Source organism: Neopsephotus bourkii, unplaced genomic scaffold (genome assembly GCF_033783945.1).
Source record: "Neopsephotus bourkii isolate Nb327-2 ecotype Australia unplaced genomic scaffold, CSIRO-AGI_Nbou_v1 NB_882, whole genome shotgun sequence".
Lineage (NCBI taxonomy): Eukaryota > Metazoa > Chordata > Aves > Psittaciformes > Psittacidae > Neopsephotus > Neopsephotus bourkii.
The window spans coordinates 3,507,229-3,514,245 of record NW_026901376.1 but is presented as its reverse complement, the minus strand read 5'-3'; positions in this window follow the sequence as shown (position 1 = coordinate 3,514,245).

The window sequence follows — 7,017 nt, the reverse complement described above, 5'->3', positions numbered from 1 at the left end:
AACTTGGCATTTAGTTGTGAACATTTTTTTTTAGGAGCTGTACTCACAGCACAAAAAATAACCAAGTTTTATTTTTTTGGTAATAAAAATATGATAAGTCCAAAACCATACATGGATGTTTGTGGATTGAATCCTGCTGAAGTTTCTTTATACAGCCTCCTCATGAGCCTGCCTTCTCCTCCTATGCTCCGTTTCTGTTCCAGGAAGCAGTGAAGTAGAATATAGAAGTGCTGTGCCTGCCTACTCCTTGTTTCTAGACACCCACTGGCTAGTGGCAATACCAGCAATGCTTCCCGGACAATGTACGAGCAGTGGTGGGTGATGCTCAACAACGCAGATCGTGGGAGCGATCCGTGCAGCCGAGGATGGGTATTTATAATCATCCCTGTAACAAGCATGAGCGTGTCCATAGCAGATGGTGACTGCAGATACTGTCTCTGAGATCTTGTATCTGGCTTGCAAACTGCCTGAAAAGGGTCATGGTTGGAGGCAGCGGGTTGTTCTGCAAAGGTGGGAAGATGCTTATTAGATTAGACTGGCAAGGGCAGTCTTGGAGATAGTGATGGAGAGGATGTTTAATCTGTTTGTCTGAAAGATGGTAGCTTCAGGATCAAACTACTTCACCTCCAGCCACATTGAGATGGGGAAAATAGCTTGGTCAGGGAAGTTAGTGATTATGGGTGGTTTTTTTGCTCCTGATTAACTCTCTTCATTGAAGTCAGTACAATACCTATGTATTTGCTGAAAGAGTTGAAGTTCTGCCCAGCTTTCTCATTTGAAAATAAAAATTGTGGGCTGTATCACAAGGAGAGATTCCTAGCCTCAAGGCAAAGTGGTGTGGGATGGCTCTAGTCCACCTGGTTCTTGGTGAATTTGCTGTGGGGCATGCTGACTGCATCCTTGCTGGCCAATGTGGTTTGGGCCACTGCTCTACCCGTTGGGCTGTACACCCTTAACCATTACTTTGGTTTGTGTTTTTCAGTTCAAAGTGTCTGAACTAATCTGAGAGTTGTGTTGTAGCTTGTCTGAGCGGCATGTGCATGGAATGGTGCTGCAGGTACATGGTGTGTGCTTGGATGCTTGGCAGGAGGGATGTGAGAGTCTGAGGGTGGATTTTGTTCCATAGCCTTACAGCATTGTATTGAGTGGAGGAAAATAAATCCAATGTGGTTGTACATGTTTGGTCTTTAAACTGGGTCCTTGCAATCAGCTTGTCTCAGAGTGCAGCTCAAATTTCATTTTAAAGGTAAGGTAGCAGAAAAGAGGTCCTGTGTGTAAAGTAACACTTATTATGTAGATGATTGAGGGGACCGGGATGTAAGAGAGAGCTAAGTGGCTTATTTGTCATCCTTATCTGACATGCAAGAAGAAAGCACATGTCTTGTGATAACTGCACAGTGCTACTCACTTTCAGTAAGGTTTTAAGACATGACTCTTCCATGATATTAAGCCAGTGAATTATTAGAGTTATAGATAACTTACTGTGTAAGAATTGTTTGGATTGTGATACAGTATAGACATTGCAGCTGCTCAGTTGCATGGCTTCCAAGGAAGGAGCATCTTACTATTTCTTTTGTTCTTTTCACATAAGCACTGCAGTTTCAGTTTCAGGGATTCCTGGAGATCTTTAGAACTAACTGTCCTGGAACCGGAGAACCTTGCTTCTGGATCCAGGAGGTAAATGGAGTTGCTTCTATGCTGCATATTACTGCCACTCCACTCTAGAATTCACTGAATCCAATATAATGATTCTCATTAACTTTAGGGGTTTCTAAATCAATATGTTAAATTTAGAAGCTCTTTTTTCCATATAGAAAGCCTGTACAATGCTGCTTGTCCAAACTAGGAAAGGAGGTGTGTATTAGATCTTCTTTTGTCCAATCCTGTCTGAGGTTCATGTCATTCTGTTAAACGTAGGAGAAAATTTTGATTGAACTAGAAGCAGTTTTCAATTTTTTTCAGTGAAGTCCAGTTTTCATTTTTATTCTCTTGATTTGTGTTAGTTTTCAAGTAATGTGAACTTCTGAGAGAGAAAACTGTTCCTCAGAAACATACTTACAGTGATAGGATTTGTGAAACGTAATTTGATACTGCTTCCTCCTTCTTTGACTTAAAATCAGGAGAAAGCTGTTGTATATGCCACTTTTTTATTGCCTGCTCTTTGTCCATCAGTTGGTTGTGCTGTATACAGAGATGGAATTTCTTTGTAAAGCTGTTACATTAGTTATCAAGGAATATACATACTTTGCAGCTAAAGCCTTATATAAAGTTTTACCTCTCTGCCCACATTGTTACTATTGTAATACTGCTTAGCAACTAAAAGTAAATCAAAAGAACAACAATGAAAAAACACTCAAACCTCCTCTTTACAATAGAGAGAAGGGTCTAAGCTGCAAAATTCAGATCCCAGTTTGGATCTGATATAAGTTTTACACTTAAGTGGTAAGTCCTCAGTGACCTGGTTCTGGTTTTAGGTGTTCTCTGTATAGCACTTTCAAATCAAGACATAAGGTTGAAAGGAAAGTATTATCGTACATAGTAATGAATGAAAAAAAGACAATTATGATTGTCCCCTTTTTGGAGTACCCAGAGAAGATGTAATATTTTACTGGGAGCCTATTCTAGATCAGTATCTTAAGTCCCCTTCCTCCCCCAGCTGACAGAACAGATAGGTTTGTCTGTCTCTTACAATTTCTGAATCCTTCAAAATCCACACTGTGAGGAACTGGGGACAGGTCTTTCTTTCAAGAAGTCCTATACCTCTAGTCCATTTTAATTCTCAACTTCCTGGCTAAAGCTTCAAGTAACACTTCAAATATTAACAAGTGTTGTTGATTTTCCTGGAAGCTTCTAAGGGATGAGATGGTGCATAGAATTAATACTGCTAATGCAAATATCAGTATAAGCAGTAGTATTTCAGCACTGCAGGGGAAATGTACAGGGAGAGTATCTACGATCTCTTTCTCCCCAACTTTATTATATAAGCCTGTAGCCTTTCAGCAGCAGAAATTATTGTGACAGTGTGACCATTTTAGGTCTGTCTCTATGCTGTGGATGGCTCTTTAGGCAAAAAAAGATATTGCAAATTATAAAGTTAAGAGCTGTAACAGTTCAACAATAACAACATGACAAGGCTGCTAAGAGGAGGGCTGAAATCTGGGTTTATTATAGTTGGCTATTTATAATGGAATAATGATTATAAAAAGAGTAAAAGCATCCTTGAGAGTCAAGGACCAAAATCTGTACTCACGGAAAACAAAAAGGTGAAAGATAGACAGCATTGTAGCAAACTGACAAGGAGATCTTGAACACCTTCATTAGTAGCAACAACAAAACTAGTTACTGGAATAACTGCAGGCAAAGAAAGGGAAAATGACAGTGAATTTCTTTTGATTTCATTCATTGTGGGGAATTGTCCAAGACTTAAGAGATCTACATCAGCTACATAACACCATGTGAGGAATGATGTCAAAATGACCAAGTCAAATGGGCTGTGGAATGGAGAATTTAGAAACACACATTGCTTACATTGATGGATAACTTTTTAGAGAAATGAACATTTTGTTATGGTGATTCACCAGCTAGCAGCTGGATATTTTTCTCAAAATATTCAGAAATATTCTGCTTGGTAAGTACAGCCAACACTTTGTGCTGTTTGGGCTGTGTAAAAATGTGTATTATTTTCTTAGTTTCTAGACAATGTGGACCAAAATCACACCTCTTCAGCAGCAGCACAAAGCAACTGAAAAGGCAGACAAAGTGGTGGCTAGCTAGCAATTCCACCTACAGGGGAATCCCTTGATAACAGACAACTACCATAGCAGCCTAACATAAAGTTTTCTCCAGTGTCCAATCTCTTGAAATGCCTGATCAAAACAAGAGTTGGAAATTTGTTTCTACTTCTGAGTTAGTCTGAGCTGTCAGCACAGTCCTCCAGGAAAAGTGGGTAGCAGCATATGTATTAGGGCAACCATTCAGCTTGAATTCTGTTTGATGTTATGCTGGTCTGACTCACAGTGTGAGGTAGATTTTATCACAGCTGCAGTGGAGTTTGAGGTCTGAAGATGGAGCTCCCTGGCTGCCACCCAGTCTGTAGGATCAAATGCAGCTGGGATCAGGTACACTTCATATTCTGAGCTCTTTTTTCTTTGCCAATTTTGAGTCAGTATCTATTTCTTTATTTTCAGTTTTTCCATCCCCACCTCGAGGTGCTATTTTCCAATATAATAAAATGAATATGATGTACAAAATAAACCACATATACACAAATGAACAGAAGCCCCATTTCCCCTTTTCACATCTCTGACATTATGTTCTCACCTCTCCTGCTCATTTTATGGCTCTTTCCCGTCTCAATTATTCTCTGCAGTTGTTGATTACAGATGTAGTATTTCCTGTATCAAATTCAGAGCTATAAAAATAGGCCACAGTGCAGAAAATACTTTAAAGGGGGGCTGGGTTACTTGAGTTAAAGAGGTTCTGTGTTGAAGAATAGTGACACACCAATTTATTTATCTACAGGGAATCCTTAGTGAAGTTTCTTGTTTATGGCCTCTCATTCTTTCTACTGATTCATTCTCACCTGTTTGCTGAAATTGTAGTGACTATGTAGAAATAGTGTGACCTAAATTGCTCAAATTCATTAGAACATGATTATCATGAAGCAAGAAGGCTAGCAGATACGCTTTAAATGAGAATGTAACATAGGTAGCTCTTTATGAAAGTGTGAAAAAATGAGTTACATCTTTAATAAGTTTAGGCAACTAGGTCTCCAGCATGATCTGTGTACCTGCTGTACATACAAGCAATGTGAAATAAGCCAGATGCAGCATCCTTCCCACTACTTCCTCCTGTTTTTGTTGATTTAAGTGAGGCTCTCGGGTATCTGATACTATCCTGATGCCTGAAGATTTATTCATAAAACTCCCTGTGCATCAGCATGATATTATACCCCTTGTTCTCTAGAGGAAATAATTAAGCAAATTACCAACGCATAAAATGCTCCAGTTAAAATGCTTAAATATTCCATTTGATGCAGTTATATATAGCTTAATATAATGTAATAACTGTGGTATCCTCTTAGTCAGAATGCTGTGTGCGGTATCCTCTTAGTCAACGCTTTGGCTTTCATCCCCATTAAATGGAATTCTAATTAAGAGTTGATTCCAATTTTGTCAAGGTTGCTCTGTTGTTATACTCTTAAAAAAGGTCAGAAGGTGAAAAAGGACTAACCTACATATAAACTAAAACTAACCATCAGAGGTCAGTGCAGTAGTGTTACTACTGTATATAAATGCAGACTTTAGAACTGCAGTTACAAATACTGTGCTGTCAAGCAGGATTTCTAAAATGAGACAGTAACTTAATCTATTGACCGACTTGTAGCAGAATTTGCTCTTGGGTAAGGCAAGTTAGTTTAGCATAAGCACACTTATTACAAAAAATGAAAATAGTAACCAAATGCAGCCACTGAGGAAGCAGATAATAGAATTCAGTCTTTTGTTGGAGGAACTAGCATGAAAATACAATTCCAGAAGAGCTGCACGTAACAGCAACTTATGGATGCACATGAAGTTCCCACTGTCTTGGCCAAGAAAACCATCAGATAACTGCAGTTGTGTATAAGCTACTTAGACATTCCTATAACAACTGTATTGTACTGGAATTGAGCACTGACTGTGTGTGAGAAAGGCATGGAGAGGAGGAAAACGTTGACAGTGTGTGTAGGTGTAGATTTTGTGATGCAGGTGCCCACTTCCTTCACTACATACATTCAGAGTTTCATTCAGTTTTTTGTTAATGACAAGAACTGAAACAGTATCTAAATGCAAAAACTCGTCATTTGGAATTAACTTTCTGTTTGTGGCCTGGTAAGAATTCAGCATATACTGGCTCTGTTTCTGTGTATTGCTTGCTGAGAGGGAACATAGATCATCAAAGCTTTGCTGATCTATTGGCAGCGTTGCCTTCCTATAGTGATCATAAACCCCTTTGTACAAAGTAAACAAAATGTGCTGAATCTAACAGTGTTGGCCTTTACTCGAGTATCATTTGTATACTTTGGCTCAGGGAGGAAAATGAAGAATAGATTAAGCTATAGTATATTGTTGATTCACATTTCCTCTTGACCTTGTCTCCATATAACAGAGATTTGGAGTGGATTTTTGAGCTATGCCAGTTTCAGAGCTCGAGTCAGTTTAGCAGATCTACACAAAATGCAAGAAACTAGTAACTTTTGTTCATCTGTTAAGTAGCTTTTGTGTAATTTTGTCTGTCCCTCTCCCTAATATTTTTCTCACCTTGATGCGAATTATGGGCTTTAGGTCAGAGAAACCTAATGCTGATTGACATTTCTGGTCAGAGAGATGTGCAGATGTAAAATGAAAATTGATATGCCAGTGCTCATCTGAAATGCAGAAAATAGTGATGCATTGATAAATTATCTTTCTTATGAATAGAAAGGAGTACCTTTTTTTTCTAGAAATGAAATGGATAGACCTTCTGGCACCCAAAATTACAGTTTAAAAGTACCATTCAACTTGAACATTTGTGTAAAATAGCAATATTATTTGTGTAAGCTAAGGGATGCGTAAGTATTTTTGACTATACATTGAAAAATATTGAGTAACAAAAATATGTTGTGATAATATATATATACTATTTCATGTTATTTGCTAACAAGAGGTCCTTAATTGCTGAACCCACCTACTTGTTGCAATGCTTACTTTTGTGGTTGTACATGTGGTGAAGTCCACTTTATAGAGAATCAAATCTAAAGTTAGAGGCAAGATTTTTCTGCTTTGGCAATGATGGATGTAAGTTACAGCTCCTAGCCATGGTCACCCAGAGCCTTTCCTCAGGAAGCTTTTATGCTTGGCATTTTTTTCCAGGGTATGGAGTTTGCCTGTTGTACTCTCTCAGTCAGTGGCCCTGATTTACACATTCCCAATTTTCTGACAGGTAAGTGGGAGAAAGGGGCCTAGGCCTAAACCTGGTTAGAAGATCACATACGCTGTA